This window comes from Syngnathus floridae, chromosome 21, assembly GCF_059516105.1.
Source record: "Syngnathus floridae isolate MCC-2025c chromosome 21, RoL_Sflo_1.0, whole genome shotgun sequence".
NCBI lineage: Eukaryota > Metazoa > Chordata > Actinopteri > Syngnathiformes > Syngnathidae > Syngnathus > Syngnathus floridae.
In genome coordinates this window covers 5,732,721-5,749,534 of record NC_142433.1, presented here as the reverse complement: position 1 = coordinate 5,749,534, position 16,814 = coordinate 5,732,721, and the positions used below count along the sequence as shown (strand labels likewise).

The 16,814-nt window shown below is 46.7% G+C and overlaps 1 protein-coding gene across 2 annotated transcripts in view; it reads left to right on the top strand.

The window, feature by feature from the left end:
* The window catches only part of pvrl2l (PVR cell adhesion molecule related 2 like), a 61,481-nt gene that overhangs the window by 12,460 nt on the left and 32,207 nt on the right, over positions 1-16,814 (top strand). The gene's annotated exons all lie outside the window — the stretch shown is intronic.

Genomic DNA, 16,814 nt, shown 5'->3' with positions numbered 1-16,814 from the left:
GTCCAGGTTGGCCTGCCCTACTTTCGTCTCCCGTGCGCGCTCTTCCTCTGCCATCTCGTCGTGTGTTTATTCAGATGGGTGCGGGATGGATGAAGGGATGGAAAACAAGCAATGAGATGATGGGGAATTGAGGAGGGGGGGTGCATGCCCCAACTCTACCTGGCGCTGACTGACTGCGTGATAGCGTGTTTGTTTACATTTCATTTAGAGCTTCTGTGTCACCCCTGGGGGGGCACAGAGGTACTGCGCAGTAAAATATACCTGTGAGTCCCTCCAGCATTTTTTTTATTGAAGGTACACCAGTGTACACTTCAGCTTTATTTCCCATCAATGCAATCATATAGCTATTTAATCCAAAAGTGTTTGTTTTGTTCGGTTGTCATCGACTTGTCATGGTGACTTGTAGCAACTGCAAAATAGAATTTCAATTTGAGTCTTTAATGGTATCGGACTACTTCCAAAGATTCACTTGGTTGGATATTCCACATACCCACCCCCCCCAAAAAAAAAAAAAAAATCGCTGAAGTGTTTGAGTGCTTCCTGCCTGCACAGGACCCAGTGGGCCCTTCCAAGTGTCCTTGTCTCATTAACTCAGCACTTCTCAATCTAGTCATCACCTCTTGTTTGCCATTGTAGCAGCATAAAATAAAACATGACATGTTTTTTTGACCAGCGAGTGCATAAAAGTGTGATGCTTCACACCTCACATGAATCCCGCTATATGGATGAAATACATATTTAATGCGCCGCGGCTGTCAAATCAAACGTGAAGCATGTGCACGCGTTGCTCCGACGCATTTGCTACATTCTTCTTTTAGTTTTCTCACCACGCCTTGAAAAACAAGTCACATTTATTTGTGAGTTTGTAAGAGAGGGCCGGCCGGGGTGCCGCGGAGGTGACTGGGGAAGCACACAGGAATGACTGTTGACAAGTTGCTAATTAGCAATCAGAGTGAGACACTCGCCTGGGAAAGAGATCTTTGTTTTGCGTGCTACGCGCGTGCCAGCCGGCACAACGATGCTAACACTCACAAAGGCAACCACAAATAGATACTAAGGCACACCCAGACATCGACAACAAATTTCGCTGAGGCGATTAATTTTCCTTCTGTCCGATAACAAACTGAGCAGAAGATTTATTGCTGTTGTAGAGGCAGAAGTCACCAGACAACGGCGAGTCTCTAATGTCACGTCCCGCGCGTGTGCTCGATTGTGAACGAGTTGTTGAGTGTGGGAAAGGAGCGACACTTAAACACAAGCCGACATGAAAAGATCATTTTTTTTAATTCCAATATGTGCTTTGTCGCCTCTTATCCAAAACGCCACGTGACGTGAGCACCACTCCAAATAGCAGTCGATAACACGCCAGCGGCGGATTCCCGCTTAGTCAAATGCTAACAAGATTAGCATTGCAGACGATAAGCAAACTCTACCCGCGTGGGGCAAACGCCGCCATGTTATTGACACGACCTTTGCGGCAGGGGAAAAAAAGCAACGCCACATGATGGACAGAAATTTATAAACGATACTGACATTTTTATTTAATGACGAATGGATTTAAGACTTGTATCGTAATTACATCAAACAACTGCGACGATTTTGGTCATGCTAATCGTACTTAGCATTTAGCTTAACATTTCCGACAGCCTTCTGACGTCTGACTGAAGCACAGAAGCGACGATAGTTCCCCACCTGAGCTGTTTTGAGGACATTTGAAACAAGTGACATTGACATTTTGCAGCTTTGGCGGCCCAAAGTCGGGCGTGTGCACGCTAATAGCCTCCATTTCAATAATAACGCCGCATAATAGGTCTCGCTGGCTTCCTAATGGCCGCCATTACGCCGTCGGCACGCTCCCGCTGAGCGCTCAACAGGTGCGGCGAGATGGCGTGCGAGGCCTCCGCTGATCACGTCTGATTGGATTTTTTCCCTCTATTGATGTTTGTTCCCACTCCATCTGCGCCGCAACTTTCCTCTCGGCAGGCGACTGACAGAATTGCTCCGATTGGTTCTCCTGGTCACGTTTTTTTTTTTCCTTATTGTCGTTTTTTGCTAGTCAGACTTCATGGAGTTGTTAGTGAAGACTGCAAAGTCTCAAGACATTTCCTCAAATTGTATAGCTTTCCTGTTGGTTTGAAAGCGGGGCCCGAGGTCACATGACCAACATGGCGAATGCCGTCTCATTGCGGTAAGACGGCGGATGCTGTCGGAATATGAATCGCAGCGTGGCAGCGATATGGATCTGCTGTGCTCTGCCGGCAGTGTATCAAATGGCAAATCAATAATCTGCACATCATTCAGCATCGCATCGCGGACCAGAGGAAATGAGATACCGAGGCGTTGACGTTTTTAAATCCAACAACGAGGAAGGAAATATTGCAATTGACTTTTTATTCCACCCTCGACATTAATAAACTATGACATCACGCTTTGTGGGCTCAAGTCTGAATGGAAACTTTCAGCAAGCCCGTGTAAGCCGCGTTAAGCCGTAAATGAGCTGCACGTTCTGATGGTGACTTTAACCGTGGCAGAAAGGTTCGTTTTGGAACTGTGCATCGTTCTTTTGACTTTCCGCAGCCCGTCGAGGCGCCCGACACTTTGACCTCTCCGAACGCTTCAGCAGCCCCACGGCGTTCCCCTGCGGAGGTTCCGCCGGCTCTCGTCGCTCGTGAATTCCCACTCCAACACGGGGAACGGTCGGGTGGAGGAGGCAGCAAGTGTTGCCGTCTCCTTGGTTACGGCGGGTGTTGCCATGGCAACTAATAAAGCAGACGGCGCGCGGATTTATGGGTCGGTTATTGGCTCGGCCTCCACTAATTAGATTGATTGCGCGGCCGCCGTCGTTAAACGAGAAACAAGCGACGGCCGGCTCAACTTTTGCTCGTTTGACCGCTGCAGCTGCATTCCTCTGCGCGCGTGTATATGTGTGTGTTTGTTTGTGTACACGTGTGTGCACATTGCACACACCAGCAGGTTAAATGTGATCCCACCAGGCCGAAGTGAGGCAGCTGCAGTGAGATGCGATCTGCTTGTGTGTTTGTTTAATGCCCCACTTCACCTGCACTCCTGTGGAAACACACAATCACACACACACATACACACACACACACACACACTGCTATCTGCACTTACACTTCAAGACACACCGAGACAAACTTGCAGGCAGGCAGTCACGGCCCGTCACTTCCAATGCTAATGACCGCAGTGCTTCATTCAAACCGAAAGGGACTTGATCGTCATGGAAACCACCACACAATTTTGGCCGCAACGGCCATGCCACTTCTTCTTGTGTAAAAAGGAGCACAGAAAGGCCGCATTGTTCCGCTCCGACCTTAGCGAGCCCGATGGACACCACGCTGGACGCCATCTTTGTTCCCTCGCCTTTGTACTGGCAACGTGCCCGGAGGCGTAACCGGCGAGGTCGTATTTGCGTCTTTGTTCGCAACGGCTAAACAAATGACCGCCTGGAGATCAGGTGGACAATGATCGTGCCCAAGTACACAAAGTCTTGGGTTGTAGAATGAATTCTGTCAGCCTCAGCACAGAATGCAGTAGCGGCATTGTCTCCAAAGGCAACATGTATTTTCCGGACACGGTCGGACTGCCAACATTCCGGCTCCTCTGTGGGCTTCATCGCGGCTGAATGGCGACGGCAGCCTTTTGAATGCCAGTCAGGTTCCTTCGCTCGTGTGTAAGACGCCGAGCGCTCCGTGTGTCTTTTCAAGAGCACGTCGCAAAGAATTCCGTCGCTCAGAGGTGCCATTGAGCGAGATGCTCAACGCTCGGCCGTTAAAGAAAGCGCCGGATCTTAAAAGGTTTAACGTGTCCTGAGCTTTATGGAGCTTTCAAAAAAAAAAAAAAATGTGTCGGCTTTTACAGGCTGCTTCAACTTCTGCTTTTACCACCGGCGGTGGAAAATTGCAGATCATTTGCGAGTATTAGTCAAGAGTGGCATTAACCAAATAGTGGGACTTTTTTTGCTGGCTTTTTCCCAGCTGCGTGAAAAGGCGACACGCTGGGATAAGAGCCGTGACGTTGATTCTTTTTTCTGTGCCGTATTGGCGAGGAGCTACTGATACAAAACTTTCATAAATGTTTGTTTTTATGCCGTTCAAGCTTGAGCAGGTTGACTTGAAATATCGTAAATACAGGACGGGGGGGGGAACTGCTTCTGATACTAATCACATTTTCCGAAGTCATTGAATATTGATCAAACGGCAACTATTGATCAAGCTTAAGGGATTTGTACAAGGTTTTCCTCCATCTTTTTCAAAGCGGCGGCTCGGCGATGCGTGTCGGTCGATGCCAGGCTGCAGCTGTGCGCGGCGCTAACACCTTTCCGCACGCCTCCGGCAGCTATCAGGATCTTTTATGAAGACCTCCGACATGCTGGTAGATGTTTGTGACCCCCTTCACCGCCAGGACGTGACACGAGCAAAATCATCTTTAGCTCGCTCATGAAAAATAGATGAAATTCCTCTCTGAGCACTTTCGCAATTTTTTTTGTGTGATCTCTTCCTATTGGATGGGTGGAAGAAGTGATGGGGTGATCTGGCGCATTTTTAGTTGAGAGGCAGACGTTTAGGTCGCTTGGGAAGGACAGAGGAAGATGAGCAATGACAACAGCGGGAGATGAAGGGGAGTAGGGGGGGGGAGAAGGATGATGACATTCCCAAACCACGTGAGGAGTCAAAAATGATGGAATGAAAACAACGTGAAGGTTACAGGCGTGGTCCTTGCAATGTGTCCTTTATAACCCATTTTACTTGATTGGTAGCCGCGCGATTCGCGCCGCATGGAAAGTGAAGATTGACTAATCACCATTTCCTGACTCCATTTTCCTGGAGCTAAAATTATCAGACGAAAAACCTTTTTTGCGCCGTCACTTAAGTGCCTTGTTAGTGGAGTCAAGGCTAGCTAGCTTGACTCGTCCCCTCGCTTGCTTCCAAATGTTTAATTGTCGCTTATATTTGAATTTTAATATAAAATTAACACAATAAATGAGAATTAAATGTATATTTAAAAGGCCAAAACGTTTGAATAAACTGTATAACTTTGACGAGAGTGTACTAGCTTAATGCTAACACATCATGTGATGGGCTAACGCAAACTAGCATGGATGTTACGATAATCTTTTCTCCCTCTCGACACAAGTATGTGTATTTCTACTTAAAAACGGCGCGTGTGTACTTTTGCCACCTCTGTTGTCCAATGTTTGACCAGAGTGTGTTTGCATAGCCGCACTCGGCTTCTGCGCTCAGACACTCGTGCCTCTCACAGGCTTCTTAGGGGCGGGGGGCGCGTGCAAATGGCATTTTTGCATAATTACACTTTTCATTTTCATTCGGGTGCGAGGTGGAGCGGGAAGAAAAACAACTATAAGCGGCATATTCACTTCCGATCCGCTGGGCCCCCGCTTCGTGTCGCAGTAAGCGATGTGACATGAAGATGGCCTGGAGGAAGACACACACACTCGCACACATGCACGTGCACACGTTTGCATTTCTCTGCACCCCCTCCCAGATGACATGACGCCAGATGTGGCTGCAAATGAGCATCTGTTTGTCACTTTGCGGAAAGCTGCGCCGCGCCCGCTTGGGGAACGGCGCCGGGTTCAGGTGGGCGTCCGACCATCCCGTGGGAGCCCGCTTGAGTGACAAGTGTGCATGGCTGCTGTAATTTAAAGTGAGAGTGAAGTAATGTAGCACATTTTCGTGCATATTTCATGATCAGTATTAATGTATAGTGTCATTTGCTTCATATTTAATGTCTGTTTTTTTGACACAGTATATTGACATTCAAACCTTCTCCTGACACAAAAAAAATCAGCAAAAAAGATTTTTCGCGATTATAAAATTCTCGAAAATGCCAACGTATAGTAAATAAAAGTTATTTAAATCAAACAGTGCAAAAATATTATCTGGACATGTATTTACGGAGCTTGGCCGTCCACTTTCTTCTGAAATTGCTCTCCCCCAGGGGCAGCCTTTTTGGCTCTGCGGCATAAAGATAAAGTCAAATTAGATTTATCGCTCACCTGCTAGGTTAGCGTGCGGTCACCTCTCCTCCCGATCCATGAAGATAAAGCCCGGGTTTTATTTTTATTTTATTTTTTGCGCCCTTTCAAGTGAGCGATGACACTTCAACCTGAGAGGTGACTGTCTGCAGATGATTGGCCAATCGGGAGCCATCTTTCTTTCTGGAGGCGGGAGGTCGTAGAGGACATGGCCGACATAACACTCAGAATGGTGTGTGTTTGTGCGTTTGTGTGTGTGTGTGTTTTGGGCCAAGGACCTTCTGTTCTGTAATTAGTTTTCGCTTGCCCAATGTTTTCCCGCCGGATTGTGACGGTGACTCTGGAAATCCGGAAAATAAGACTGTGCAAACACACACACACACACACACACACACACACACACACACACCGCCATACGAATGCAATCAAATGTTTACTCGTGCATGCCAGAGGTGCGCCTCTGACAGTGAGGTGTCCTCTTAATCCATGTGTGTGTTTGTGTGTGTTTGTGTGTGTGTGTAGATAAGCCTGCAGGCTCATGTTAGCCGCAACTCCACCGAGCGAGCGCATTTTCATATCATCTACGAGCGCTCGTCCGTCCTCGTTTGTGCAGACGCTTGCGTGTGCGTTATATCGGTCGTGAGTAAGCGAGCTTCATTCATCAGCATCTTCCTCTGACATGACGGCGTTTCATCCTCAACGCCGTACAGCACGTTTACATTAGAATACATAAAAATTCGTCGCCACAGCTGTCTTAAAATTCACATGCGCTGATTTCTCAAGAGGGTTGATTGCATTACCTTTGATTTTCTTTCAATCAGCATTGTTACGGAAACAATGGCCAGGACGAGGCTTGACTTTAACAGATGAAATCAATTCACGGCGCGGCGGCAATTATCGGATACGCTCGGATTTGCGCAAGGCTATCGTCATGGAAGTCACGTCTCGGGCGCTCTTGTATTGCGATTGTTGTGAGGAAGCTTCCTGAGCGTTTCTGAGGTGTGCAAATTAGCTGTCCTCTAAACACCTTAACCTGCAGATGAAGCCTCCTCCAGCCAGCCTCTAGAGGTGTCATAATTAATCGATTAATCGACAAAACTTCAATTATCAAATTATCATATTTTGATAATCGAGTAGAGCCATTTTTAGTTTTAAACGGATTTTTTAAATACACTTGGTATATAATTCTCTGTTTAACTAATGTATGGCAGCAAGATCGATACACAACCTTCTCTGCGAGATTGCGGAAGCAGGTCTACCCCCCACCTCTATGGTTTCTATTCTTATGCTACGCTTGTCATCAGCGGGGGGTTAACTGGACTCAATCAGGTGGACAAGTTAGCCACCATCTTCTCCGCGGGCGCCCGTCGACACCTTATTGTGTGTTTGATTGTTTTGTGTGTGTGCTTGTGTCTATATGTGGTGTTGCACATCTGCCTAAAGTGATTCACCTGCTCTCTGAGTCATCCTCCCACTCATGTCAGTGTGCACACATGCACGCATCAAGCTCTCACCCACACGGGCACGCACATCGTCAACGTGCACGTTAAGACTTTATGTAACCCGCAGAGCAGTTTTGTCGTGCAACTCGATGGAAAACATCTGCTGCCGTTCAGCGGATCGCTTTTCCCTCTTAAATCCGCTTGTTTTTGTTGCTATTGTGCCGCTGCGCATTCTTTGGAGCATTTAGTGGTATTAGCTTTTTTTTCCTGATTTTCTTCCTCGTCATGAGTTGGGCAACTTTTTGATTTATGGTGACGAAAGCATAAAATGACCCAAATAGTCTCGGTCAGTAGATTTTATTTTATGATATTCGCAATATTTGTTTGATGTCGGCGTAAATGTTAGCTTTAGGATTATATTTTTGCTTTATTGTGCTTTGACTGACTCCACAGTGGGACTACTCCCCCAAAAGCACTTTGATCATAGTAGGTTTATGCGAAAGACGTCAATGCTTTTGATAGATCTTTATTCTCGTTGCGCAGGATCCGTCATTCGTCAAGGATCACGGCTGGCGAAGTGTCACGAGCAGCCGTCAATCACGCTCAGAGTGCCGTGATGTGTGATCAATCTGAAGCGCGGTGCGTCATTAACGGCAGACACAGAAGACAAATACAAACGTGGCATTTGACGGTTGAAAACGGTGGGATTTATGTCCCGCAGTAACCCTTCGGCGTCGACTTGAAGCACAGCGCGGCTCGGAGCCGCCGCCGGCCCCCGGGAGGGATCCGCGCTGTAATTATGGCGGAGACGCTATCGTGACGCCTCATCAGCATCTGAGCAGAGGCTCTTTTAGATCTCGCCTCAATTACCTGCTCGGCTGGAGGAGATGACATTATCTGATGCTAAAAAGAAAAAAAAGCTTCAATGCCGCTTGACGTTTTTATTATTTCCTTAAAGGCGGATGTCATCTTTTATCTCGTTTCCTTCTTGTTATGTTTGCACCGGGTGACGACTGGCTAGAGGGATGATGAAGAAGGGAGTGACTGGTGGGGACTTGTTGGATGAGGTGGAAAGGTGATAGATAGTCACAGAGGTGAAGGATAGAGGAATGGAGAGGCAAAAAAAAAAAAATGCAATTGAATTTTCCAGCACACCTGCACCAATTGTAAACTTTGCAGGCTCGTTTGGGCCCACAAAACACCGCAATGTCATTTGAGATTTTTAACGACTTCTTGTCTCCGAGGACAAAAAGCAGATGCTTGCAAAGTGTTTCTTAAACTCTTTTTTTAATTGGTCTTTTACCGGGGAGTGACAGATGGGGAGTGGGCTTTAATTGCAGTGACACAAACAAGGAACGCGACGCAGCCTGGGGCGGGCGGCCATGTTGCTTTTGGGCCCTCTGACCCGCCGACCGCTCGCAAACTCATCAAAGTGACCCCTCGTCTGCTAATTGTTGGCATTCTTTTCCCGCGTCTCAAATGTCCCCCAGGCTGCACCCTACGGGAGCGTCTCCATGTTGCAGGTCAATAATTAAAGGGAACGAGCGCCGCCATCTTGGCCATGCTGTTGAATTATTAACCGGCGACATACGAGTCTTCCAACCACACGCGAGCGAGCCGAGGCGGCGGGTCGGGGATATTCAGGCGGCGAATAATGGCCTGTCAGCCATGATGGTGAGCTTCAACCGCTACCTTAAGTTAGCGCCTTGCAAAAAAATGCTTTGTTGTTTTTTTTTTTTTAGTTGTCTCGTCAAAAATCCTCAAAGTTTGCCCACACCGGCAAGAATCAACGTTGGATGGTTGTCATGCGCCCGTACGTTTAAAGTTGTTTGGTGGCGGCTAATGCGGCGGGCGAGGCGAAAGTGGCTGTCGCATTGCTAATTCATGTTGGCGCGCTTGCAAAAGCGACGTGAGACTCGAAAGGTGGACCATGTTTGCGGTCTTCATACTAGACTTGTAAGATACATCTTTATTTATTCATGTGTGGATTTGGTGTAAATAGTCACTGGGTTCATTTTATTTTTCAAATCAATTTTACATAGCACTGAGCAATATTGCCTTCATGAGAATCCATTTTTAAATTATTTCTCTCTCCTTTGCGTAGAGAAGAAGGAAAATGATAGTGACATTATTAAAAACAGTTTTGCGCTGTTTGTTTTCCCTTCTGGGCTTTTCCTGGTATTATTTTTTCCAGCAAGTCATTTTCCCTGTCATTTGCTAAAATGTGTAAAGTAGCAACCAAATTTTTTAGTAAGCTTTTATAAACTAGCCCTTCCCTCTTTTTCGCCATGTTGTTAGCGTAAGCAGCGGCAATGCACCTCTAATCATTTAATTCCCGAAAAACAATAAAGTCAAATTAACCGACAAAATGGATTAGTCGGCCACTCGATGCTCGGGTGAGTTGCTAACCTCCATCGCCATGGCTACGCTCCCCCCCGCCAGCAAATCAGACAATTCGGAGCAACACACACTTCCATCTGTCACACAAAACCCGTCAAATCTCTTTTTAATTTTCTCAGTATGCCGCGCTAGTATGGCTTAGGCGCACAACCAATCACCATGACACACACACACAAACTCACACACACACACACGTAGATGCATGGCAGGCCTGCAAGCAGACAAATGATGGCAATGAAGTGGCATAAGGAGAGATAATAAACGGCGGGGGAGACGAAGCGACAGAACCACGAAAGCGGGAGAATGATTGAGGAATGAAAACCAGATAACAAGGGTCATACTATTTTTCCTAGAATGCCATTAGTTAGTTTATTTCTCCTTCTTCCCTTGAAGTAGTTGCATGTAATTGTGCGTGTTTTTTTTAACCAGGCTTAGCTATTGTAGCTTATTTGTTGTTGTTTATATTCATACTACGAAGTCAGCCCGGCACTGACGGCAGACCGCCGGGAGTCAAACGCAACATTTTCATGGCTACAGGCAGTTTAATTTTTTATTTTTGTACGCGCTATTTGTTGTGTACCTTCTGCACGCAGGCATCAACTGCTCCACGAGTTCACTGGGGAAGGGGGATCAGATGGTTCGGGGGAGGCGAGGAGAGACACGCGGGGGAGGAGGGGTGATGAGGGTGAGGAAGACAGACAGCAGGATCAGGAGGGCAGAAGATGACAAGAAGGAGCGTGATAAGGAGGAACTGGCGGGGTTGGAGGGGGTCATTCGCAGGACGGGTAGAGATCACCGTGCCGAGCGGCTGTCACGTTGATGGGGGGGGGTGTACTCAAAAAACTCGCAGGCTCTCCTTGCCGCTGACAATCGTCGACACAGCCAAGCCTGCATGTGTGTGGTTAAACCCCAAGGTCTACAGAAATCATACAGACCTCAAAGTTCCATTTTTAACCGGCAGTGAATGAGTTAATTGGCGCTAATTTCTGTCAATGATGTTTCCCATTACATGTTAGAAGTTAGTGGAGCGTTTATTGATCTGTTTGAGGGATCTGGAATTCTCTCAGGCAGCCAAAATGTCTTGGCTATCTGTTGGTCCAAGAGTATTTAGAGCTTTTGGAGATCAACAGTAAGATTTACTCTTAGACTCGTATAAAGACACTGTAGAGATTTTGTGTGATTTACACAAGCAGACGGGGAAACGCAGTAGCAAGGACGGCCAGAGAGCAAACACACGTGAACACGCACACACGCGCAACACTGGCGGGGAGAGGATGCAGCTGGATAGGATCTCAATACCTGCAGAGATAATAGAATTGTGAGAGGTCACACGCCACTCGCGGATGCCCACTGGCGAGTTAGGCACACATTTGCAAACACACAGTACCAGAGAAAATTGCTTCTTGGAAATGACAAATAGGAGTCGGTGGTCTCAAATTAAATTGTCCCGGGTAATTTCACGTTAATATCCGAGTACACCCAGTTCTGACCACCTGCTTGCTCCCTTTCCTCCCAAGCCTGGATCCATTTCTTCCAACATTTTAGATAATTAAAAAGCCAATCGCCTCTCTGTAGCACTGTTGATAAGCCTTGCTAGCTAGTCGGTGCCGCATGGCGGCAATGAAATAAAATCAACGCGCTTAACAATTAGCGGCACTTTGGCAAATCGTAAACAATTCGTCATGGAACTCCCGGTTGAAGTTTCCCGTCAAACAAAACAGAGAAGTACGGATTATGTGTTTAAAAGAATTACCGAAAGACTGGCCCGGTTAGCTTAATGCTAATTAGCATCTATCTTTTATAAAGTGCAAGATTTTGAAAAATTGACTGATTCACTCAAGATGGCCTCCGTTGCCTGCTGTGTCACATCTGTCACCAACGCGTCGCACTTCTGTTGTTGATCTTCAGGGTCGTAATCGGCTTATCGGTCCCTCGCTCCTCCTTGTCTTGCAACAAAAATGGGCAAACGGTGCGGTGGAGTAATTGAGCAGGGGGTGTGGGACTGGAGGGTGAGGGTGGGGGCTCGCTTTCCAGTGCTCGTTAACGGACCCTCGTCTTTCTGCCAGGCAAACGAGCCGAGTCCGCCCCCGCGATGGGGAGCCGCTCATCCGCCTCATTCGTTTGCCCGGCAGAGCTTGCTGTGATTAGATGTCATTACTAGAATAAATCTGAATTTAAGGTGCTTCCATGCTACCCAATCATCCAATGCGCAATTATTGAATGGAGGCAACTGGACTCTTCCCGACATTAAAAATCATTTCACCTTGAATCCAAAAGACTTCTCTGGCTCTAAATTTTAGGAGAGGACTCTCCCTTTTATGTCTCTGTTTTGTGGGTCCCGTCAGGGTGATGGGAATCGGCTGGCCAATGACTGTTTTGCATGAGAAAAATTCGTTCCTCTTTTTCGGGGCAAAACAGCTTAATTTCCCCATATCGCCATGTCAGGACATTGTTGTAAACGAAGGACAAGTGACAGCGAAAAGCATCCTCGCTTTGAGTCCTCCATATGAGCGGAACACATGCTAGCAATTGGATTAGCATTAGGCCCAATTGAGCAGTTGCCGTACCAGGCGGGAGTTTAACGCTAATGTTACAAAATGATTAGCCTTGCGTTTAGAGTTCGACACGCTCCGTAGAGCCGACTCGCATTGTGTGAGGTGTCACTTAATTGAAGTCACCCGCCTGGAGAGTTGGCCCTCGTCAAAACGACGCAATGACGTCGCGGTGACTGACGGGAAGCCCTCTGCAGATCAGAGCGTTTGTCAATCAGACTTCCGAGCGAGGCTCGTCAATTTCATCGGCTTTGCGGCTTTGCTACGACCCGAGTAGGAATTGATGAATGTCATCGCACCACAAAAGTGCAGGTGGTCTACCGGCTGACTGGCGACCGATCCGGCGTTAACTCACCAAATGTCATCTAAAAATAAATGTATGAAGACACCGGCGCCGATGCCGCAGCGGCACAACCCATAAAAATCCCAATTACTAATTTTCTATTAGCTGTTTTATTGCATTTTGACTTGGTGATAAATTGATAATCTCATTTTTTTAAAACGCATACCTCGGCTAGCATGGCGCGACGAGCGTACTCATTTTAATTATTCGCCTGAGTTATTGTTAAGCATCCCTGGGTCTCTTGAAATGCACCATAAAAATATCAGCTATAATTATTACCTTAGTCCTCAGCATATTCACATTTTCCCCCAAAATAGGAAAGTAGTAGTTTGGACAAATATAAACATCCAGGGTAGTGAATGAAGTTGTCGTAACTCTTTCTTGTTTACTTCAAAGTGTCTGCTTTTACCACATTTTAAGTTATCGCCTGATTTGTTCCAAATTCACAATCCTCACATCTCCATCCGGCCGTCCTTGAATAATTCCGTGTGATGACTTCCACCCTGGCCTTTGATGGGCACCCGCGGAGGCCGTCGTTCCCGAAGGCGACGGGAACCGCTCGGATTGCCGTACATGAAAGGAAAGAAGTCATTTCGACACGCGCGGCCTTTGTGGTGGACAGACGTGAAAGAGATGAGACGTGCAAGTGGCGGGAAGAGCTAAAGTTTGCTAGCTTACGCGCCCGTGTGGCGTCTCACTTCCGTTCGTGGCAGGTGGGCTTAACAAAAAGACACGCAGGAGATCTGGACGCGCTGTTCTTTTCCTTCAAGTCGCCGCCGGGATTCTTCTTAATGTTTCCGTGGGCAGACTTTATTTCGGCTTTGTTTGTAGATGGAAGTCAAACAAACTTCAATTTATCAAGAGATTAGAATGAAACAGGAGGGAAGAATTCTTTATTTGTCTCACAGTGGGGATACTTGGGAAAGCTAACACTAGCGGCAAAGAAGAATCAACAGAATCGAAGAAATCCGTTTGTACGGGAGAAACAATTTACCAAGGTCAACGTGTTGAACAAGTAATGGTAGCAATGATTGAAGTCTTTAGCGCGGAGGATTTGCAAACCCGAGTCGGGCGCCGTAAATAGGGACGCCGCATTCACGGCCATTTATCACGCCGAAAGCTCCACGGAAGTCTGAATACAGATGACCGTATTGCATTTGGTGTCACGCTTCAAAGCCGCGGCTCTGCCAAATGTCAGCTCGTCTCCAGATGAATGGCTGCGGGTGTCTCGCTGATTACAATTACTCCTGAATCCAAGGGCTTTCTCCGCTTTACATTCGTAGAATCAAATGATTATCCCGTTGAATAATTAAGCAATCAGTTGAAACGACATTTGCAATGCAAAATGTGCAGGTATTTGTGGGACTTTGAATGCGTGTGTTTTTAGAAGGCGGGGCTTGTTTGGCCTGGTGAGTGACGTGGGTGACAAGAAATGAGAGCGCCACAGGTTGGGCCCAATTTCCAAATGTGTTGACAGTTTGCCAATCAACAAGGGCTTATGATATAGAGGAAGAGGAGCTTCTCCCGAGTCGGTATGACGGCGTCATTTACATTAGCCTTGCTCGCAAAGTCGGCTGAGTAGCGCTCGGCACACCGCTTAATCCCCACTGATGAGTCCCATTTCATTCGGAAGCGTCTGCAGCGTCCAATCTCATCCATTATGCATGATCCAGTCCTCCAAGTCTTCATAAGAAGTTTCCAAATCACTTTTTTTAACGCCGGCTCATTCCGAATTAAGTCACCTGCTCGTCGCGACGACAAAGAAGGCGTGTGAGCATTTCGAGATGAAGCAGATTAGGGAAAATCAACAATGGAGGCTAATTACGGCGTCCTTGCCGTAGCTCTTTTGCTTTTAATCATCACCAACGCTTGATTGGTTCCGAACATTTGCTTTTGGCATTCATTTCCGCCGCTGATGAACGTTTGTCCCGCGCATGACAGTGTTTATTAGCGTCCTGCTGCTAAACAGCTCCGATTACGCCCTGTCAATCATTCGTAATCCTGTTTCTTTCTGAATATAGAGTGCCGTGAAATGTCTTTTCGGAAGAGTCGCTCGACACCCTCAGCACAAATGGTGGGCGGCGGATCTTATTATCATATTTTTATATAGTGCATTTTTATATATTGTTGTTTTCTGCTCAGGTCATGTCAATGATGAAATTCGTTTCACGATACAGTTTGAAGAAACTGTTACACTAGATACGATCTTTTTTTCTTTTTTTTTACGAGAACAATATTAAGCGGTAATAAACTCATCCCGTGGCCGGCGGCGCGGATTTGTCCTCGTTAGCGTTGTCGTCGTCCTATCCGCCGCTTGGCGTAACACGCCGCGTTCACGCTTGAGAGGGCGACCAAGCGGCGCGCCGTGTGGCCCCTCCCGACCCACGTCGACGATAAAAGCTGCGGGACGAGCAATTACCGAGAGGAGTTATCACACGTTTAACCTGAACGACTGCGGGCGGTGCTCATGCGCTCTTCTCTTTCACTCATGGATGAACACGTAAATGGCGAGATAGGGAACCGGAAAGGCCCGGGAACACTTTGAAAGTGCGGAGAGACGAGCAGCCATTATTACTCCCTGTATTCAAACTCATTGCTTGCGTCAGCAGCCGACTGGCTCTTTTCGCTAAACAAAAGCTCTTAGCATCTGTCTAGTGCTGCACTCCACTAATTCATTCATCATTCAATTTGCCGATGACGGACGGGAAATAGCGAAAAATGGCCCCACTTAAGCTTCAGTAAACAAAGCTTTTGAACCAATTGGAACTTACATTTACATTACTATGTGAAATGCCAATACAAAAATATGTGTGGGAAGATTTTATTTTTGTCATGGTGTGGTCACGGTTTTATGACTTTGAATGTGTGTGGCTTTAAAAGGCGTCCTGGGAGTTGGGGGATGAGTGACTTTTATTTTTTTCTTTGAGTGAAAAATTTCAGGGTATAAATATGTAGTCATTAAGCATTCATTTTCTTCCTCTCGACCTCCCGGAGAGCACTTGCGCAACCTCACTTAGGGAATCCCCGGCGAAATTGTCGGTAAACAAGATAGCGACGGGCAAACGTTCTACTTGTCTTTTGACATGTGGGAGGATAAACAAGCAAATGCCACCAGCCTGTAAATGTCAATTAAGTGTGATTCATCCTGCCGCTGCTCGGGGGGGCGGGCGCAGCGGGGGTTCATTTAGCCTTGCACCCGCCTCAGCCTCCTTTGACACCCCCTGAGAGCAGCGTTCAGCAATCTCTGCGAGCTCCTAGCAAGTAAGAAGAAGCCTTTAAAAGACAAGTGTGATGACTGCTGTCAGTCTGCTTTTATGTGGCAATAGATCACAAAAATCAAATAACCCTTACAAAAAATGAAGTTGAATTACAGGCCGGTTTTTCCTGCTTCTAAAATTTGACCTTGCAGCAACCTTGACATTACACTGTGACGATGACGCTCCGAAACTGGAAATCCCACACTGGAACCGCCGTTGACATTCCATGAATGCTCCTTGATAGTGAATGGGTGACACATTTCACTTGTATCTGGAGATTTTAGCGACACAGAGTGGCGACGTGTCTAATTAAGCGGAATTAATCCGTCCGAAGCGTAAAGAGCAAACCTCAACAACAAAAACAAACAAGACAAAAATATGACAGAAAGTGAAATATTGAAATAATCAGCTTGTCGGCTCACGGTCGAGCTTTTGTGTTTGTTTTCACGCATCGGGAAGCTACTTTGCATGTACAGTATACTCGCTGCGTGTTTGTGTGTGTGTGTAGTGTTAGTGGATCACCGGTTTGACAAGGCTGTTGTCTCCCTCGGGCGATAGGGTGCATGCTTCAATGACTGTCTAATATGCATCTTATTGTAATAAAGCACACACACACGCACACACAGATCGTCTGTAAATATACATCAATCAGTGCCTGAAGAATGAATCGAATTCAAATCAATATTGTGATGTTGTACAATGCCATTTTCGATGAAAACAACTGCTTCGGGCTTTATTTATACAATATATTCATAACCATATGTCATAGTGGAGGCTGGTCAAAATCGTAAGATAACACCAACT